The 21,480-nt window shown below is 40.4% G+C and overlaps 1 protein-coding gene and 1 pseudogene across 2 annotated transcripts in view; both read left to right on the top strand.

The window, feature by feature from the left end:
* Positions 1–21,480, top strand: part of GRIN2B (glutamate ionotropic receptor NMDA type subunit 2B) — a 423,510-nt gene that overhangs the window by 306,455 nt on the left and 95,575 nt on the right. The window lies entirely within an intron of this gene.
* LOC123288509 (U2 spliceosomal RNA) lies at positions 4,563–4,673 on the top strand (annotated as a pseudogene).

The following is a 21,480-nucleotide window of genomic DNA, read 5'->3' as shown; positions in this document are numbered from 1 at the left end:
CAGCATCTGGCTAACTCACATACCCACAGGCTGACGTGGCTGGTGACTGACTGGGCCATCACAGCAGGGTCCTATTCTTTTCGAACCTTTATGTGTTTTCCACTAAACAGGCTTCTTTGTGCATACATTAATAGCATGTTCACTTTAGCCGAGATCTGAAGTTTGACTTTAAAGCTATAATGTCTGAATGTCCTTCATATGCAAGCATGCCTCTATTGACCTAGCACCGGGAGATCTTCTGCTTTGAGTTTTTCCTACAGTGAGGATGGATTTGTACTAGTCCACCTACAGTCTCTCTCTCCATATAAAACCTATTTATGAGAATGTCCAGGAACAGGGTAAAAGTAATTCGTGTACACAGGGAGAGAAGCTCTGACCTTGGCATGTTAACTCTGCTAATCAGCCTGCAGTACAAAGATTTGAAAGGGTGTGTTGGCCAATTAAAAGAAAATAAATTGTCTTTGAGAATGAAAGCTATTAGTAAAAAACATGGATACAAATCTCCCCCAACATCCATAGCACCCAGATCGTTTGGGGTGATTTTATTATTTTCTCTGTTAGGATTATTTCTGTTCATAATTTGGTGAACAGAAATTTAGTTCATTCTGAAATATGTATGGAGAGAGAGAGAGGACTTAGGACAGCTCGTGTGAGCCAGGTGTTCTCTGCTGCCCATAAAGGCAGCCCGCTGCTGGTTCCACAGGCTTTCCAGGTCTTAGCTCTGGCAGCTGAATGTTCAGAAGGTTTAAACTAAACGTGGATCTGTACCAGGGAATGGTGAGAGGGAAATGTGATTTGGGGGAGGCAGATAAAAGAGGAGAAGAGCACATGTAGAAGGCAGTCCTGGGAGAAAGTGACAGACCTCCAGGGGAAAGAAAACCGTTCTCCACTGCTGTATTTTCCAGGTGCACAGCATTCTCTGTTTACACCAAACTCCCCCGGATATCCTTTCACGTTTTTTTACTCCAAGGATTTGGTGTAGGGAGGATCTTCAGATCATCTTTGGCTATTCCTGTAATAACATGAATCATTTTTTCTTCATTCATCCCATAGGGAATGGAGCTTGCTGGCAAAGAAACAGATTACTACCTGTCAGGTAGAATTTCTGGTGGATATTTAAGCCACCTCAGCATTCTCTTTGTAGACTAGCGAAAAAAAATTTTATTTTCCCTATAGGAGCTGGGAAAGATGTACAATTTCTAGAACAGTCTAGCCTGGGATTAAGGGATTTGAGGAAGATTTGACCCCTAGCACATCTCATATTTGTATAGCACTTTATTAGCAATGCAGTTTATGAAGAGCTTAAGCATACATGCTCTCATTTTGATTCCTATTAAAACTTTGGAAAATAACTTGAACCGATAAGTAAACTGAGGCTCAGAGAGGTCACATGATTTGCCCAAAGTTACACAGCTAAGTAATGGCTAGACATTTATATACAGAGTATATGAGTACAACTAGACTAATAGGATCAAAGTGCAGCAATATCAGTGGGAATAATTTTGTAGACCAGAGGACAAATCACACCATGGAAACATGGGCCCTATCACTTAAGAGTTTTAAAACTGTGTGTTAAGAATGAGTCCTGCATGGGCCGTGGGGAGTGGTTAGCCCAGGATGTGACTGGCTGTTTCAGTGTAACATTTTTCTGAGATTAACAAAAATGAAAAAGGAAGGAGGGAGAGAAAGAGGGAGGGAAGGCAGAAAGAAGGGAAGACCGTCACTACCTACGGAAACAGCTATCTAGTCCCGATTGCATAGAGAGGATTTTCTAGAAAGAGTTATCCTCCGCTTTAAAAGCTCTTCTAAAATGCAGGCACCATGGCAGTGGCACTGTGGCCATGCAGCCCCATTGATCAGACATCTGCTGAGGTGCAGAGAAATCTTGAAACACCAAGGGGAATTTAAAATAGCTGACCTACAAAAGAATCCTTAAAGTTTAGTAGGAGAGTGACATGAAATTTTAACTTTGCTTTGCATACAACACAATCAACCAAATATTTTATGAACTTAAGTAGCTAAGAGAGAATAGTTTTGGGATCTCGTATAAAACTAGATGAAGGCTCATTAAGCTAAATATGTATGTATGAAAGAGAAAGTAGGAACAAAATTCAACGAATAAGAACACTGATCTTCAGTGATTCATCATTGCCTCTTCAGTGTTTCCCAAGTATGATTGTGGGTTTCACTGTGGTGAATTAATTTAAGAGGGATGAGTATTTTTTATTTAAATAATCATCTGTTTGTTTTTATAGTTATCTTCTATCTTTGGCAAATGACGCTTTTCTCTCATTTACAGTGAAATTTTTTAAAATTATATTTTTATAAGGAAGGTTATTTCATATATTAAATTAAAAATAGTGTAGGTGGTACACAGATGTGAAAATTGTTAGAAGTGGTACTTGAATGAGTGAAATTTGGGAAATGTTTCCATAGGACAAAGTGTGCTCCCTACCCTGACTCTCAAGTCACAGCATTCAAGGCTGACCTACCTCCCCATCCTCTTGCCCCATACCTCTGTACATTTAGTCTACACTTAATGGACGCTATTTAGCCAGCATAATTGAGACTAACCCTTCTCTAATACCTCTTGTACTTTTATGCCTACAAGTCTTGGATTATGCCCTGCCCTTAACCTTGAAATATTGAACTTGTCCTTTGAGGCATAATTTAGAAGTCAAGATGCATCATATCTTACTCACTTCTGCCTAGTGCAGTAATTTATCTGAAGAGTATAAATAGACATTGCTTCACCCTTCTGTGCGTCAGTTTCCTCATCTATAAAATGGGAAGAATAATAATGCCTACTGCAGATTGTTGCTATAAGGATCAAATAAGTTTTAATTCATGTACAATTCTTAGCACAATATCTGTCATGTAGCGAGTGTTGTGCAAATGTTCACTGTTGCTTTACTCAAACATATTTTAAACCAATGATAATAGAATTGAAATTAGGTTGTGGAAAACAAGAAAGTGAAGAAGATGACCATACATGCACATATGCAGAACAAGGTTGGATTTTGGCCTCAGTTGCTGAAAGGAAGGAACTAGGAAACAACAAATAGAATTTTTCACTTGCTTGGTGATAAATTGACAGTGAGCAAGCTCTCTTCCTTTATTCTTAAACACTTTTGCACAGGGATTTAAGAAAACTAAGTTTTATTAATAAGAAAATAATGGCAAAGTCTACAATACAATACAGCAGCCCATGCTGGGCCCATCACCCAGAAATCAGGCAATTGAAAACCTTCTCAGCTCAGATTTAGCACTAATTAGTAATAACATTAAATAACAACCAAAACACATTAACCAATAATGACAGTTTATGAAACCTTGTAGTATATCCTTGTGCCATTTGATCTCCTTGGGTTTCGTTTCATTGTAATAAGCCCCCACTTTGTGGTTGGTGATAAAGAACTGCCGGTCTCCTCTTTATGGCTTTTTTATTGTGCAGTGGGTAGCTTGGCCCATAACCATTAAATTCCTTCTACAGGGGAAAGTGGTTTATGTCAAAAGACATGTCATAGCCAGGGTTGAATATAAAGGGGATGTTGGTGAAAGCGGGAGTGGATGATAGTAACAATTGACACCTGAATAGTGTTTTACAGTTTACACCAGGGGTTCTCAAAGTGGGGTCCCTGGACCAACAGCATCAGCATCACCTGAGAACTTATTTGAAATGCAGATTCTCAGGTCCCTCCCCAGAATCTCCAGCGATCTGAGTTTTGACCGGAAAAAATTCAGGGATAGTTTATTATAGACATTTCCTTTTCATGAGGAGAAGAGAAGTATCTGTTTAATGGATATTTGACTGCTACTCTGTCATTGTTCTCTGTTCTCATTTTATTTTCCAGCCATTAACTATGAAATAAAACTGAATCTTTATCCCTCCATAAAGTGGAAGACAGAGCCAAAAGCCCGGCAAGAAAGAGTTAAGGCCGGTGCCACTCACTCCAGGAGATTTTGAGTTACATGTGGCCTTGGGTAACTACACCAGATATTGGGCTGATTGGGTTTATTCATTCAGTAGATGTCTCCTGAGCCCCTACTAAGTGCTAGGCACTATTCTAGGTGTTGGGGAAACAGTATTGAATAAGATCAACAAGTTCCCTGCCCTCAAGGATTTTATGTCTTGGGGAGGAAGGTCAAAAACAAACACATCAGTAAATAAATATGATCATTTCAGATGGTGCTAGTGCTATTAAGTTGGTGAGAGAGCATAGAGTGTCTTTTGACCACGTGATGCCAGCTCCTAAAGGGGCTTTTAGAAATGGCTTTATTATTTTAGATAAGTTGCCAGTCAAATTTCTAAGGACTATGTCCATTGGCTGTTGTTAGAAATTTAACTAGCAACTTAAAGTAAAAACTTTTCGAATTATGCCTATAGGTTCTCTGCTTAAACTTTATATGGATACTGTGTAGAGACTAAAGACCCACTTCCAAGCCACAGGGGAAATGTGGATAGTATTTGATCTTTCATTTTTTCCATTGCTACTAGGTTTTAGAGAATTGGGATATGAATTTTATAATTCAACACATCGGGCTATAAACATTTCAGTATAGTAGCTTCTTGGCCTTTTGGCTAAGATCAAGTGTAGTATCTGTTTTTATCAGTATTAACATTCCAATATTAATGTTTGCTTTTTCCAAAGAATCAAGAAGCATTAACCTTTATTGTTTAATAAGAACTGCATTTAGTAAGTTATCTACCCTAGCCTACTGTTCTAAGTGAACATGGCGTTCTTTTGCAGCTATTGTGACAATTATTTCACTTCCTCAGTTGTCTCCATTTGACCCTGTCAGGATGTGATACTACACAAGGCCCTGGTGCAAATGTTTAGGAAAACTCATAAATGAGCAGTCCACAGACTGCTTTTGGATCGTAGACATGTTCTCTGTGGCCTAAGAGTGGTATATTTAAGATGCAATTGGTTTTTAGTACTTAAAAATTGAGTCTCCCTTAGGACTCCAGATTTCTGGATTGCCTGAAAAACCAGGATAGTGGTAACACTGGCCTACATCCTGCTGGGCTGAGGGGGGCGGTGCCTCCTTTGGATGGAATGCATGCTCTCCAGGTCAACACAGCCCCCCAGGTGTCGAATTCTTTTGTTAATGACCTACCTTGTTCCTATAGACGTTGGAGTTTGCAACTCCCAGAACAAGGATGACTTCAGAAAGATTCAGTCCCTGCTTAAGATCTAAAATGTATACCTTGGAAATGGGTTCATTCAGGTATAAGGAATTGGGTTTTTATGGAGAGGACACAGCATTTTGATTGCTCGCTGCAGTCCCCCTTGGAGTCTCTAGGGGCCAGCTGAGAATTCTGAGTACTCCCCTAAATAGGCATCAGGACACGGGGGTCAATCAGTCTATATTGTACTGAATACCCAAATTCACCTTAGAATTATAGAAGGCAAAAGACACTATCTGTTTAAAGGGCTTTCTATTTGTCAGACAATGAAATACAGAAATATAAACTTTTAATGCCTTAAAAGGTTTTGGGCCTACAAAGAGTGTGAATTTGTCTTCTTTCATGGCAAAATAACAAATAATCCTAACTGGAGGAATATCCTGGAAAGGCTTCATAGGTGTGAACTTTCAAGGGGAATTTGTATGATCGAAGGGCATTTCCCTGGCAGAGAAAGGAAGGCTTCGGCAGAGGGAAAATTCAGCCAGGAGATCAGAAAAATGAAGGAAAGGGGGTGAGCAAGTGAAAAAGATGTGGAATAGGAAAAAATGAAATTAGAAATGAAGGTGGGGCAAATGTCACGTCTTAAAGTAAGAACAGAAAATTGATAGCGATTAAAGAGAGAGTGGCAGCATCTGAGTGGAGAGAGAGCAAGATGACTTTAGTCATGCTACTCTGATTAAACCAAAGCAGAGAGAGAGGAAAAAAGCAGAGACAAGAAAAGAGGAGGTTGAAGCTGTCAAGGCAGAAGAGCCACACTCAGATGAGCTTTTGAACATTCAGGATAGAAGGGAAGGAAGGTTAATAATGAAAATAATGGCACTTGTATCCTTATCTTTGTGCAAGTGCTAAATAAGGATGCAAGGGGAGCGCTTGGTCTCTTTCTGCCCCAGAGACAGGATATTTTAGATTCCCCCGACCCTACCCCAGAAGTTAGAAACGCTCCATCTCAGAAAGGAACTTCCTATATCCCAAGAACTATGATGAGTATATAGCATTTTCTTCTACCCTGCAAAGCTCAGATAAACTTTTTTTCTTTGATTCCTGTTGGCGTTTCTGCTTTCCACTTGAAAGAAGAGTCTCAGAGTCCACCAGAAGAAGGCATTGCTTTTGCTTCCTGTATCCAGAGTTATCACTTCTTTTATCAGGCAGCCTCAGTTCAATTCAACAAACATATTCTGACAGGCTTCCCAATGAAGGACTGTGTGCTAGGTGCTAAGAGGAAATAAAGGTAAACAAGACACCCTGTTCTCAAGAAATGTACCTCTTAAGAAAATTACACAGCTGTAATACAGGGAGGAGTATGGTTACAGTAGGCAGCCACTAAGATGACCCCCAAAGATCCCCACCCCTCCAGATGAATTATTGGCCACTTAAAAGACTACACTTGAATGTACTATCCTAGGGGAAGAAAATACCTTAAATTGAGGTTTTAAATGTATTGCACACAAAGTTATGAGGATCTTTTTTTAAGAACCAGAGGAATTCTGTTCCATTTTGAGTAATAAACCTCTCTTTTATGTAATAATATTTGTTATTTGTATCTGATTCCAAAAGTACAGTAATTGCTTGTTAGGGAAAGTTAATAAAATAGAGAAAAGCATAAAGAAGAAAATAAAATTTACCTCAAATTCTACCACTCAGAGATCTTTTCTGTTTGCATTTTGGTTCCTATCATTCTTGTTGTTTTTCCTCTATGCTCTTATATGTTATAGATGTGCTTTATAAATGTAAGTGCATATTTTTATAAAATTGGGATAGTATTATACATCCTATTTTGTAATCTACGTTTTCCTTTAATAATATATTGTGAATGGTATGTCATAAATATATATCATTAAAATATAAAAATATAAGATTTAATGATATAAAAATATATCATTAAATATTTATACATTCATCTGTTATCTATATGCATGTATTTATCACATAATTTTAGAGCTATATATTACTCCATTGTTTAGAAACTGTGTACATATGTATATATGTTACAGAATCCCTGGCCCCGTAGGCCCCCCACACACACTCAAGGGGCCAAACCTTGGCCATGGCTCATTGGTCTGAGAATGTTGACAGTAGGGAGGTCTGTCATTGTTGGGGCTTGCCTTCTGCACCATCACTTCCCAGCCAGCTGCTGAGGGGAGTATGCCAGCAGGTGTCCTGGAGAATGCTGGATACCTGTCTGTGTTAGCTCTTCCCATATTGCTGAACGTGAACTCTGCTCCTACTCTAAAGAAGCACAGCCCTCCTGGGACTGACATCGTAGTTACAAATCTGTCTCTTGGTGCTTTTTCCTAAATGCCTTTTTAAACATGCTCAATAATAGATGAGCACCTGGGCCCTTCTTCACGAAGGAGAGCTCAAGCAGTTTTTAGAACATGAAAAAGCTATTTGGCCCTTTAGACCTGATCCTTGGAACATCCCCAGTTCCCCAGGGCACCTTTTAATAACCACTCACTTGGGGACAGCAAGTGGTTTGCCTGGTGGGTTCTGTTGCTCCATTTCCTCTTCGCGTTACTTTTTCAGTCCTGGATACAACTTTCACTGAATCTGTGTAATCACTCAGCATGGACATTCCCGATCCCCTTCCGGACTTGCTTTCTCTACCCTGCTCTCCTCACTGCTGCACGACTCAAGCAGGATGTCTATACTTGCTTTGGTCCTTGTATCCTAGAACTAGGCAAGTCCAAGTCCCCTTGCCCTGTCAAGTCTTGGCTCTGCCATCAGTCTACTGGGTGACCTTGGGCAAGTCACTTAATGTCTGTGGTCTTCAGTTTCCATATAAAACAAGAGAGTTGCATTAAACCCTAAAATCCTTTCTAATTGAGACAATCTGTGGTTTCAAGTACATGTTTAGATTGTCCACAGTGTTCTGCCTATGGTATATTTTCAGTGACAACCATTTATTCATTAATTAGTTGTAAGAATTGCTTATTTTAAGAACTTTATTTCCTAGATAAGGCGGTTCAGTCATTTGGCTCTTTGAGCTTTGTTGACGGCTACCTTCGGGGAAAGGAGCTAAGAGGGGAGGTTGAGGTTTTTCACTGGCCTGCTTCTCTTGCCTTTTTTAGTAATTTGCGGTAATAACAATCTAGAGCAGCCTTCTGTGGCACCTTGCTGCTGAGCAGTTAGGGAAAAACCTTTGAGTGTCTTCTCCTTATGTAGTTGGGCCGTTTGTGTCGCCATGAAAGACACATTGGTGGCTGGACTCAGATGGCGCTGCCTACACAGCAGCGTGTCACAGTTGCACAGACACACAGGCCTCCAGAGTTCTCTGCCCCACTCTAAAGCAGTCTCTTCTCCTTATTGTTTTAGTCTGTGTTTCTGGTTATTATTTTGCAAATGACCACTTATCTCTTTTTCTATGATCACTTTCTTCAAAATTAAAAATAATTTATAGGGCATGATAGTACTTTTGTTTCCTTTTTGTATTTTGAAATCATTATTGTGTTCTGCTTTACCACTCATTCAGCAAATTTTTAATGAGTGCCTACAATGTTCTGGATGTTGTTCTTCAATAAAGGAGTGTGAAGAAGAAGAAAATGAACAGATGGGTGGAGAAAGCAAGAGAGCAGGTGAGGAAAAGCGAAGGCACAACAGAGAAGCTATAAAAGAGGGAAATTTCACAAAAGGGGTGAAGAACAGTGTAGACTCCACCCGGGCCAGAAAGCAGGGGAAATGAAAAGAAAGGAATCAAAGATTTAGGGAGTCAAAACCCTAGTATGTGCCAATTCGTCTTCTAAAGAAGATTCTCTAAAGCCATAGGAGCCCTGGCTCTAACACTTGAATACTGTGTCATTATTTATAAGCCAGATACTGTTCTCAGCAGATTACTTATAGTAACGCACATTTATCCTTACAACATCCCTTTGGAGTCAGTATTTAAGATGAAAAAAACAAACCAAAAAAATCATGAGGCCCAGAGAGGTGTAGTGGCTTTCTGAAGCTTGCACAGCTAGTGGTGGAGGAGCCAGGATTTGGACTATGCAGTTGAATTCCAGAGAGTACATGGAACACTGCACGCTGCTGAATGTAGCCCAGGAAGTCTGGTCCCCTTCACATGCTGTCAGGGGTGCAGTGGGGATTAACGCACACCAGCTTCCATGTGTCCTGATGCTTGCTTCCCTTCCTCATCAATTCTTGCTGCTCTGAAATTCAAGCCTCATGCTCAATGTTTGCCAAATGTGTCCAGCATTTTTTGCTTTAGCCTCAGGCATTGAGTGTAGTCATCGCTGGTCGGGCTGTGTGGTTCTATTCTGGGCCAAGGCAGTTAGGAGAACAAGCCTGAAAAAAGACGTGGCATTTGGCCCGCAGGTTTGCTGGAACATGGAAAGAGATAGGAGAATTATGCGGCTTTTGAATACCTTGGATAGCTCATGCCTGATGATTTCTCTTGTTTGAATGGTGACTCTCTCAAAATGATGTGCAGCCAACGCCTCACACATTTCTACCCTCTCCAGATTTCTCGGAAGTGCAGTCCAACTAAACAAGCAAAACAACCAGCTCAACTTAGAGAGTTCCTAATTTCTTTCTTTCACTCAGAGGGAAGAGGCTGTGGCAGTCTGACATTTTCAATTCCATTTCCTTAGTGGAAACGTTGTTTCTTCTTGGTCCTACTCTCTGACGGTCCAGAGCCTCTGTTTCCCTTGTTTGAAGCCCTTCAGGGAAGTAGCCAGAACTTGGGCAGAATGTCATCCTCAACTCGAGAGCTGTTCTTAAGCCTTAGACTGGGCTTTGCAGAACGAGGCAAATCCAGCTTCACTTCATCATAGTTGCCATCGTAATGGGTGGACAGGGATGCCAGGACCTCAGTTATCTGGACAGGACCAGCCCAGAAGAGCCCAGCACACCAGCAGGATGGCCAGAATTGGACTGCAGAGCTGTTAGCAGTTTCAGCTACAGAAGAGAACAGACTCAGCACTTGTTGTATACGGGAGCTCAGCGAAAACAAAAATAAACTGTCAGAAACAGAACCAGTTGACTCATTGGCAGCAACCAGTTTGGGGGAGCCAGTGCTAAGAACACCCTGTGCATTTTATCATTGGCATTACTCTGCAAGGCTATTATTGAAAGTTAAAGCAGAGACCATCAGATATAAAGCATCAGCAACAGATTTCTTAAAAGATAGGCTTCATGTCAAGATTCTCACTTTGGTCTTTCGTATACAAACAAGCAAATGGGATTAGTTAACCAAGCCCGAGGTCTTTCATTCTTCAGTTTCCTACTTACTTCTCAATGTTCACACATTTCAAATATTTTCCCACAGCTTCTTTGCAAAGAAACCAGGGAAGCTTTTCTTTCCCTTGCCACCCCCTCCTTCTTTCTATCCAGCCCTGCAGTGAGCTTCTCATTACATCTCTTATCATGATCATTCCAGAAATAGGATCTACCTTTTCTATCATGCCTTTTATCTGAGGATTTCCATTGAGCCACTAGCAGTGGGAGCTTTTTTAGTGACTCCACCTGTAGAGCAGCATTCCTCTGATTTTGGGTCCCAGAGGGAAAGTACTAGAAGCACAGGTACAGCCTTTTTGTTCTTTGAGAGTCAGGAGAGAGTGCAGGAAGGAGGTAGCTGAGTTGTGCACCCCTTTTTTTGGGTGATTTTTGACAAAACCAGATATTTAGTCCTGTGTCTGGCTTAACAAATAGAAAGTCTAGTGTGAAGGAATCATAGACCTATACTGCAGAAAAAGGGAAAGCTAGAAAATTAATGTGACCAATTAATGGTTACAGACAAAACTTGCCTACTATAAGTGGATGGAGACATACTTATTTGAAACAGTAGAATATTATTCAGCCTTAAAAAAGAAGGAAATCCTTGAGGCTGGCCCTGTGGCCAAGGTGTTAAGTTCACATGCTCCACTTCAGTGGCCCAAGGTTTCACCAGTTTGGAGCCTAGGTGTGGACATGGCACTGCTTGTCAGATGATGCTAAGGTGGTGTCCCGCATAACACAACCAGAAGGACCTGCAACTAGAACATGCAACTATGTAGGGAGGGGCTTTGAGGAGAAGAAGAACAAAAAAAGAAGCAGAAGAAAAAGACTGGCAACAGCTGTTAGCTTAGGTGCCAATCTTTAAAAAACAAATTAAAAAACATTTTAAAAAAGGAAATTCTGCAATATTCAACAAGATGGATGAATCATGAGGACAATTGCTAAGTTAAATAAGGCAGTCACAGAAGGACAAACATTGCATGACTCCACCTATGTAAGATATCTAAAACAGTCAAATTCATAGACTCAAAGAGTGGGATGGTGGTTGCCAGGGCCTGGGGAATAGGGGGAAATAAGGAGTTGCTAATCAGTGGGCATAAAGTTTTTCTTACGCAGGAGGAATAAGCTCTAGAGATCTGCTACACAACATGGTACCTATAGTCAACAGTACTGTATTGTGCACTTATAAATGTGTTAAAGGAGTAGATGTCTTGTTAAGTATTCTTATCACAATAAAATAAAATTTAAAAATTTTTTTAATTAAAATTAAAAATATTTTAAGAGAGAAACTAATTTCCAATGATTAATATAAAGTCACAGTGTTACTTGAGTTCCTGCTATATATACTGGAGAACAGAATGGAAATTGTCTATTGAGTTAACACTGTACTATGTTCTTCCATTATCATTACCCTTCCTAATGCCACTTGTGACTCCCTAGCACTCAATCCGATAAATTGACTTATTACTTTTCTGACCTCTCTTTGGTAGTTGACACTGGTGAGCGCTCTTTCCTTCTTACAACTTCGATTCTGTTTTGTTTGTCTCTCCTTCCTTTGCTGGCTTACTTTTCATCCTTACGCTCATTCTGTCTGCCCTTATTTATTGGTGTGCTCCAGGGTTCCATTCCTGATCCTTTCATCTTCTCACAGACCTATCTAGATAGACTTTATGGACAACTCATGCCCAAAATGATGACTTCAAATCTGTATGCCAGGTTTTTCTACTGAGCCCTGGATGTATATGCCCAACTACCTTTGTAAAATCTTTGCTTTTATGTCTCATAGAGACCCCAAATCCACCAAACTCAAAACTAATCTCCCCATCTTTTCCTATCCCATTCCAATGTGTTTCTCTTCTGTTACTAATTTTGGAACCACCATTTACTCAGTGATCTAAAGTAGAAACCTGGGAGTCATTCTAGGTGATTCCTCTTTCTCATCTATCTGTCTCTTTTATCTACCTGCTTCTCTTTATTTCTTCTCCTATTGCCTTTGTCATTTATTGTGTGAGTTACTGCAATTGCCTCCTTTCCCTGACTCTGATCTAGCCCTATTCTAATCTATCCTTCACACACTGTCACAGGGATCTTCCTAGAACATAAAATTGTTCCCCTAACTAAAACTCTGCAAAAGCTCTCCATTGACATCAAGATAAAAACTCAAAAGCCATGCCAAAGAAGTTTGATTTTCATTTTCTGGCTCCATTTCCTGCCTGTCTCTTCATCCTCGTTTTCTATCATTCCTCAACTTATTCCCTAAGTTCTATCTTTTTTTTTTAAGGAAGATTAGCCCTGAGCTAACATCCGCTGGCAATCCTCCTCTTTTTGCTGAGGAAGAGTGGCCCTGAGCTAACATCTGTGCTTGTCTTCCTCTGTATTTTTCATATGTAAGACGCCCACCACAGCATGTCTTGATAAGTGGTACTAGGTCCATACCCCGGATGTGAACTGGCAAACCCCAGGCCACCAAAGTGGAGTGTGCAAACTTAACTGCTATAACATCAGGCCGGGCCCCCAAAGTTTTATCCTTAAGCAATGATTATGGTTCTCTGAATCTACCATACTCTCACCTTCCTGCACGTGCTTCCTACATGTGCTTTTCCCTCTGTCTAGAATGGTCAACCTTTTCTCTACCCACCTCAGACCTTTTCCATTTGGCTAACTTTTAATGACTCTTCAAGGCTCAGTTCAGAAGTCTCCTTTGGCAAGTTTTTCTTGACCTCCCTGCAGGCTCCATTCAAAACTGAAAATGTGTGTTCTCTAAGTAACTGACACATACCTTCATCCAAACACTTATCGCGCCGTATTGTCCTTGCTCATTTTTACACGTCTCTTTTCTCCAGATTGTAAGTTCTGAAGAGCAGGAACTGAGTCTTTAATCTCTTTATCCTTAGTGTATAATGCAGCTCAGAACATAGTAAATGCTCAATGAATGTTAAATGAATAAATAAATGAACTCAAATTATTTCATTTAAGCCTCACAACTTCTTACAGGGTAAATATTACCCTAGTTTTATAGATGAGGAGGCTGAGATCTGCAGAGGTTAAATAAGTTGTTCAGGATCACACACATATCAAGTCATGGAGCAACATGGGTCTGTCCAAACCTCGTGGAGATTTTGCATGAGCCAGTGAACTAATTTCTATCTACCGGCACTCTAAAACAACTTCTGGTGTAGAATGTTTTCCAGCTTGGTTAGGAGAGAGGGAGCGAAGAGTTCATATCAAGGAGCTTAGGGTCAAAGTTAGGCTGAATGAGGAAATCAGCAATAGATCCTAAGCTCAATGAAACAGATGAACTTTATGCTGGCCTCTATATAGTAGCAGAATTTCTATTAACGCCTGTAAAATCAACACCAGCCAACCAATCAGCTAGCATTAATTAAGCCACCATTATATTCTTGGCTCCCGAGAGAATATAAACTAGTATTGCCATTTCTTGATGAAGTTCATACTGTAATATCTTTCTTCCTCCTCTCCTCTCATTTCTGTTTCTCCCCCATAAGAAAGTAAACTTTTTCCTATGTACCTCTCTCTACTAAGTTGGGGGAAATATGTTGGAGGCCCACTTGTCCACACATGTTTGATGACCAATTTTATTGATCACATGCCTTGTTTTAATGAAAGACAGAGTCACTGTCAAAGACATGTGCTTCTGCCTGAATACTGTGTGGTTCCTTTTGCACATTTCTGGGTTCACATTGCCCTTTCTCCTTGCATAAAGAAATCAGGTCTTGTCATCCTTCTTCTTTTCTACCACATGCTAGTCTGGCCTGAGGGACTGTCCCTACCTTGAGTTAGGAAGTCTAGGCCAGCTTAGGTCTAAGTTTTTGAGACAAATAGTATGTTCTTGCTTTCTTTCTCATTCCTTTTCTTCTGGCAATAGTGGATATGCTTCAAATGGGACTTTCCTCCTACTTAGTGGAAAGATTTGGGAGATAAAAGAGCAGAGAAGAAGAGGCCTTATTAAGCCTTTAAGTTAAGTGGCATTCCCTGTATTCATTTATTCACTCAAAAAATATTTATTAAACACCTTCTATGCACCAGGCACTTATCTGGTACTCTAGCACTAACATCCAGTAACAAACGAAAAAGACAAAAATCTCTGCTCTCATAGAGTATCCATTCTAGTTAGGAAGACAGAAAATGTTGGGACTAAGTAAATTATACAGTATGTTAGACAGAGGTAAATACTAAAGATAGAAAATAAAGCAAGATAGGAAGTATGAAATATTGCAGGGAAGGTGTTGAAATTTTAGGTGAGTAGCCAAGAAAGACCTCTGAGAGATTGAGGAATTAAGAGGGTGGATTAGAAGTTACTGAACTGAGTGAAGTGGAACTTTTCCCCCATTGTTTATGGGATACACATCCTCGTTCAGGACTCCAGAAAAGGAAGGGGTAGCTGGTAGACTTGAATCTGTAACCCTTGAGATTTCATCAGAAAGATAAATCAACATACATGTAAAGGGAATTTTCTATCATCTCAGTGAGAGTGCATACATTAAGGTCTGTTGAATTTTCAGTGAGGGACCATTTCTCAGTCCTTCCTATGGGATCAGGGAGGACTTTTTGTTATTCACTGCTGTCCTGAAGAAAGAATGAAATTTATGTTCACAGAGGAGGAGGAAAGGGATTGCAGGCAAGATGATGCTGTGAAAGAAGGAGAAAAGCATATGGTTGGGGCATAGTGAGAGGAAAAGAAGACTAATTTAATAGGAGGAGAGCTTCCAATGGAGAAGTAGAAGAGGTGAGATCCCAAAGTTGGCATAGGGTTACTGAGAGATGAAGCATATAAAATGGCTAACTCTAGAGGGTTTTGACTGCCAGGCCTACGTGACTTCTTTCCATTTCTACTTTGTTCACAAGGAAAGTCCTTGCATTAACAATCAATTGAAAGAACCCGAAGAGTGTAGGGCATCTATCACAGAGCACGGCACGTGGTGTGTGTCAGTGAGCACCATGAAAGGCTTCATTGAAGTGAATTGCCGGTTATCTAAGAAGAGATGTAGTAACATGTATAACTGTTGAATCCTTAATCATGTAGTTCATGTCTGCATGGAAATGTTAAACTGTTAGAGCTAGAAGGGTACTTCGAATATGTGTCTCCAACCCCTTATTTTACAAATGAGAAAACAGAGGGCCAGAAGTTTGAATGATTAGTGCAGCTTAGTTGATGGAGAAGATGGAGTTCTTCCAGATTGTTTTCCCAAAAGCTTCTTCTGAGGACTTTTTCCCCCAAACAGACAGTTCTGTCTCTCTCTCATACAGACAGTATGCTATCTTGGTGTAAATCAATATTCTTCAAATGGATGTTCCATGGAACCCTAGCCCCATGTGATCCACTATGAAAAACTGGTTCCTGTTAACTTGGGAGAGGCTATCCACTATATCATCATCTTGAAGAGGTTAAAATGCACATTAGAGAAATATAGACTCTAAAATTCCTATAGTAAAGGAAATTATTTAATTTTGCTGTAACGTTTCTCCAAATATATTTCACCATGATTTTTTTTTTCACTAAGCACCTATAATCCTGTGGAGTTGTCCTAGGAACCATAAACAATCAGTCCTCAGCTCCAGTTGGCCTGTTATTAAAAGAGCCTATATGGTGAAAGAGGAAGGTGGATAAATCAGACAAGTTTCAGAGGAAAGTCTAAAATAATCAGGAAAATAAGATAGTCAAGGAGGGGCCGGCCTGGTAGCACAGCATTTAAGTTTGCAAGTTCCACTTCAGTGGCTTGGGGTTCGCCAGTTCAGATCCCGGGTATGAACCTATGCACTGCTTGTCAAGCTATACTGTGGCAGGTGTCCCACATATAAAATAGAGGAACACGGGCACGGATGTTAGCTCAGGGCTAATATTCCTCAGCAAAAAGAGGAGGATTGGCAGCAGATGTTAGCTCAGGTCTAATCTTCCTCAAAAAAAGAAAAAAAGTCAGGGAAAAGCCAGTGCTCCTCCTTCTGTCTTCTCTGCCTGCCTTCCTGCCTTCATTCCTTCCTTCAAAAAATAACTCTTGAGTGTCCACTGTATGCAAACCATTGTACTACAGGCTTTGCATATATTATCTTGCTTGTTCTTAACAACCCCCTGGCTAGGTCAGTAATAGCCCTTCCAAATGAGGAAACTGGGAAGCTGAGTTCAGAGACAGTAGGTAACTTGCCCAAGATCACACAATTAAATTAAGTTAGTGGCACAGCCCAAATTCAAACCACTGTTAGCTAGTATTTTTGTCTGTTGTGTTATTCTTCTCTCTTTTTCTTCTCTCCCTTGTGATATCAACAGCACAAGGCATAAATGTTAAAACCAATATCCTAAGAAGTTAAGAGAGATACTGGACTCGCAAGGAAATTCAACAGTAAGGCTTCTACACCTCCTATGCCTCTTAGATATTTAATTTAGCATGTAGTTTAGTATTCCTTAACTAGCCACAAGATCCTCCAGGGCAGGGATTTGCTATCTGCATTGTGAAGTCCTCATTCCACACTGCCTAGGCATGCCTTTTACTTGGGAGGTGCAGATGATAAAGTCCACAAGTTTCATTGATCTCATAGCCCTTTGCAACTGGACCCTGCCTGTTGTCATAGGAGGTAACTGCAATAAGGTCTTCCATCAAAGGAGAAGCTGTTTTCTTTGTGGCAGTGAGAAGGAATTTGAAATTCTGGGAATCCTTATAGGAAATGACAGTCTTTTCCTTAAGCCTTTGACACCTGCAACCTGGTCTTCCAAGTACCTTAGTGTCATCTAATTGACTGCATTAAAGCTGGAGCTGGCTGTGCTGATCCAAAGATGGCAAATTCCACAGGCCTGGAAGGTTGTTTAGTTATTGATGTACATGCTTCTCTGTCTTACTGGATTATAGACTCTGGGAGGGTGAGGGCTACGTCTCACTCACCCCTGTCTTCCTCACAGCACTCAGCCGTGGTCCCGGCAAGGAATACGTTCTCAACTGTTTGTTGAGCTCTCTGAAGCCCTTGCTTTAGAAATTGAGTGTTGTGATGGACTAGATAGAGCTAAAGTTTATACTACTCTGTATATGCTCCCATGTAATTTGGCATGTCAAAATTTTGATACAGCCAATTTATTACTGTTCCAGTAATTTAACCAAGGCACATGTAAAGTACAGTCCAACTCTGCCCAACAGCAGACAGGCCCAGCCAAGCCTAACCAATGAAATTGCAGCCTTTATAGGCCACATCAAAAAAACAGCCCCTAAGATATCTGAACCAATGCTCCTTGACTTGTCAAGCTCAAAGTCAGCCAGCTTCCAGCATTCTTTCATCCAACCCAAATCAACTGTATTGAAACAAAGCTGCAGGATTGTTACCCAGCAATAACCCCAAGTGTGGAACCTTGTTTGTCAGCTCCAGCCTCCTGCTCTGGGGGACTCCTGGTGGGAAGCTTATTATTGTGATCCTCAGAGCTTTTCTCTCAGTGGGGCAGTTCTTTTCTGGGGGACATTCGTTTCATTCCCCTTTTGAGTGTGTGAGAACCTCTCTCCAATGCTAGTCAGGCAGCCCCCTTCATTCTACTCTTTCCCTTTCTTTCCTCCTCTCTTCTCTTTCAGGGGTGAGGAGTAGGAGCATTCTTCAACATGATGGCCAGGGATGGGGGCATGGAGCAAGGAACAAGCTACTTCAGTTCTTTAATTTTTACCTTCAAGACGATATTCCTTATAGTTTCATAACTGCCAGAAGTCATATTTCAACCCATATGTGGTAATAGCCCATCAATAATGCCAGTTAATGAGAAGGGAAGTGTGGAAAGGCAACATGGTATATTGGAGAGCAGTTGACCTTTGAGCTTTAGGGAGACCTAAGTTTAAATATGAGTTCTTTTGCTTACTGGTTGTGTGACCTTGGACAAAGTTACTTCAGTTCTCAAAAGCTCACACACTTAACTTTCTCCAAAGCTTGCTTTCCTCTTCCATGAAATAATGATAACAATTTTATTAATTTTTTATTGCTGCATAACAACTGACAAACTGGTGGCTTTAACAGCACATATTTATTGTCTCCCAGTTTCTGAGGGTGAGTCTAGGCACATCTTTAGCTAAGTCTTCCACTTAGAGTCTTACGAGGTTGCACTCAAAGGGTTGGCCATGCTGTGTTTTCATTGGAGGCTTGAGTGAGGAAGACTCCACTTCCAAGCTTATTATTCTTTGTTGGCAGAATTCATTTGCTTGTGGCTATTTGACTGAGGTTCTTACTGGATGTTGGCTAGAGGCTACCATAAGGTTTTAGAGGCCACACAGACCTTCCAGCCATGTGGTCCTCTCCATAGGCAGTTGACAGCTCTTTGCTTTTTCAAGGCCAATAGGAAAGTCTCTTCCTCCAGTTTATTAAGAAGAAATCTTACACGTAACATAACCATGGGAGTGACAATCACATCACTTTTGCCATTAATATAACCTAATCAAAGGAGTGGCATCCTGTCACCTTTTCCATATTCTGTTGGTTAAAAATAAGTCACAGGGGAGAATACACAAGGTAGTAACTCAGTGGAGGTCACCTTAGGGCATATTTGCCACAATAATACCTACTAAATCCAGTTATAGTGAGGTTTCCATGAGATAATCTACGTAAAACATATGAAAGAGATGTCAGTTCTTTTCTTCCTGTTTAGGAGACACACTGAGGCAGATGTTCTGAGACTCTTAAGGAAGAGGAGGCAAAGACAGTGGACAGAGTCAGAGGAGGAGAAGCAGGTAATAAAGGAAGAACTCAGCAAAGTGAGGGCAGATGCTTCTGTTCATAAGCTGTCATTAGAAGCATTCCATAGATCTCTTGGGATCTTTTTTTATAATTTCAGGGAGAGGAACTTCTGGTCATTAACCTCATGATGGGCTGCTGTATCGGTTCTTGTTTTTGGTTCCTTGTAGCAGCTATCACAGTCTACTCTCTAGTTTGTTAGTGAGCAGTGTTTGACGGGTTAAAAAAAAACTTTCAGTGTGTTAAGGTGACTGACTAGAAGAATATAAATTTCTAAGGTGAAGTGATGCTTTCGAGTTTCTTCTAATCATTCCTTTCATATATGTCTTTCTCTGTACCCTTCCCCAGATTCCACAACTAGGTCTTTAGATTCTCCCCCTCTTTTTTGCCTGCTATTTAAGCATTTATTTGTATAGAACTTGCTTTGCAGGAAAATTCAAAGGAATCAGAGAAATCATTACATTGGAGGGTAGAAATGTGAAGGAAGGTCAGAGAAGGGGGCTGTTGACATCATTCCACCTACCTGGAGGCTTAATCCAGTCTCAAGGGGGAAGAAAATGAAAAATTCGGGGCTGGGCAAAAAAAGAAGGAGGAGGAGGAGGAAGAGGAGGAAATTGTTTATTTCTGTGAAGAAATTAGTACCAAGAATTTGACTTTTTAAAAATGATGATTGTTTTCCAGACTTAGAGCCAAGTGTCTTTAGAAAACAGCGTTTATGTATTTCTTAAAGAAAATTATTTACATATCCCCAGTGTAAGAAAGTTTATCATTACCTCTGTCTCTAGGGGCTGAGTTCATGGTCATTCATCGTTCAAAAAGAGATGCTCCTCCATTGTGTGGTGAGGCATTTTAGTTGATTGCTGTTATAATTGATAGTATTTTCTTTTATAGCATATACCATACTGAATTTGAACAGTAAGTTAGGTGGCCAGGGGAGCATGCCAAATGGAGAGAATACAGAACTCTGTGGCCAGAAACACAAGTTCAAACCCCAACTCTGCCACAAGCAAGCTCCGTGACCCTGGGCAGTCACTAAACCACTCTGGGCCTCAGTTTCCTCATTTTTCAAGTGAAAATTCTGAAATGGAATATTGGTTGCTAGTGATATCACAAGGAAATGACAAATGTCAGAGCACTTCACGTATAGCTAGCATTCAGATATTTGAGAATGCATGGAGAAGGAATACATAAGCAAATAAACATGCATTTTTGGGGAATAAATTCTAAACAATGTGCAGAACTACTCTAACCCTTCTGAAATGTGTTCCAAGTTATAATATTGTATATAAGTGTCATGGGAAAAGTTTAAAATCAGAGAATGCATGTAGTAATTTGCCACTGAGAATAATTAGGCCTTTAATCCAGAGAGAATCACAGCCTCTCAGATCTGGAAGGCACATTTGCGGTCATCTGATCAGAGCCCTTCATTTACTGACAAGGATAAGGTCTCGGCTGACAGAGGTTAGGTGACTCACCCAAGGTCATATGCTAAATGGCAGAGATGGAGCTAAAAGCCAGGACCTTGCCCTCCCCCCCCCCCAACGCCCCCTCAGCAGAGCAGAGTGTACATACGAGTGATTCCCAGGGAGGAATGGTGAAAATAGGTACTGACTTTTATATTCAAAATAGTGAGTTTTTTTAAAAGAAAGAAAGCTACATTTTGAGGAATGACTTTGATTATTTAATTTCACTTGTTTGGAACAACAGACTTGAAATGACAAAAATATCACAAATTTTATCTGAATGATCCCAGATTCTGAAGAGAAAGGCTTATATTTTCTAAACTGAGCTTCAATAAAGCAGCTGCACATGCATTACTTTTGACAAGTAAACACGTAAAAGTGGTGTTGCACAGGGCTCAGTCCTGGATCCACTTCGAGTTAAGACTGTCATCAATGACTTGGATGGCGGAACAGCATACTCATTAAGTTCATAGATGAGACTGAATTTAAAGTGGAGGCTAAAGCCTTGGGGGATGCAATTAGAATTGGAAATGACCTCAACAAATTGGACAAGTAATCACAAACTAACAGGATGAAGTTCAGTAAAGACAAGGGCAAAAGGAAGACGAGAACTCAGAGAAAATAAAGACAAGAAAAGTCTGAGACATGGAAATGGCAGGCCAGCATGAGGACTAACAAAAGATGTGTGGGTTACAGTGGACCTTAAAGTAAACATGATGCACTTATGTAGCAGGATCACCATTTACCACAATGCAAGTCAATGTATACATTTGGGGTCCTACATTATATGGAAAGGAGAACGATGATTCTGAAGTTTTACCTCCTACATGGTTCTCCTTATAGTAGGATTATGTCTACCAAAAGGTAACCTGGTGTAAGAGCTAGTGGTTAATATTGCTCAAAATT

This window comes from Equus asinus, chromosome 22 (assembly GCF_041296235.1).
Source record: "Equus asinus isolate D_3611 breed Donkey chromosome 22, EquAss-T2T_v2, whole genome shotgun sequence".
Classification (NCBI taxonomy): Eukaryota; Metazoa; Chordata; class Mammalia; order Perissodactyla; family Equidae; genus Equus; species Equus asinus.
The sequence above is the reverse complement of the archived record's forward strand: the minus strand, read 5'-3'. Positions and strand labels throughout refer to the sequence as shown.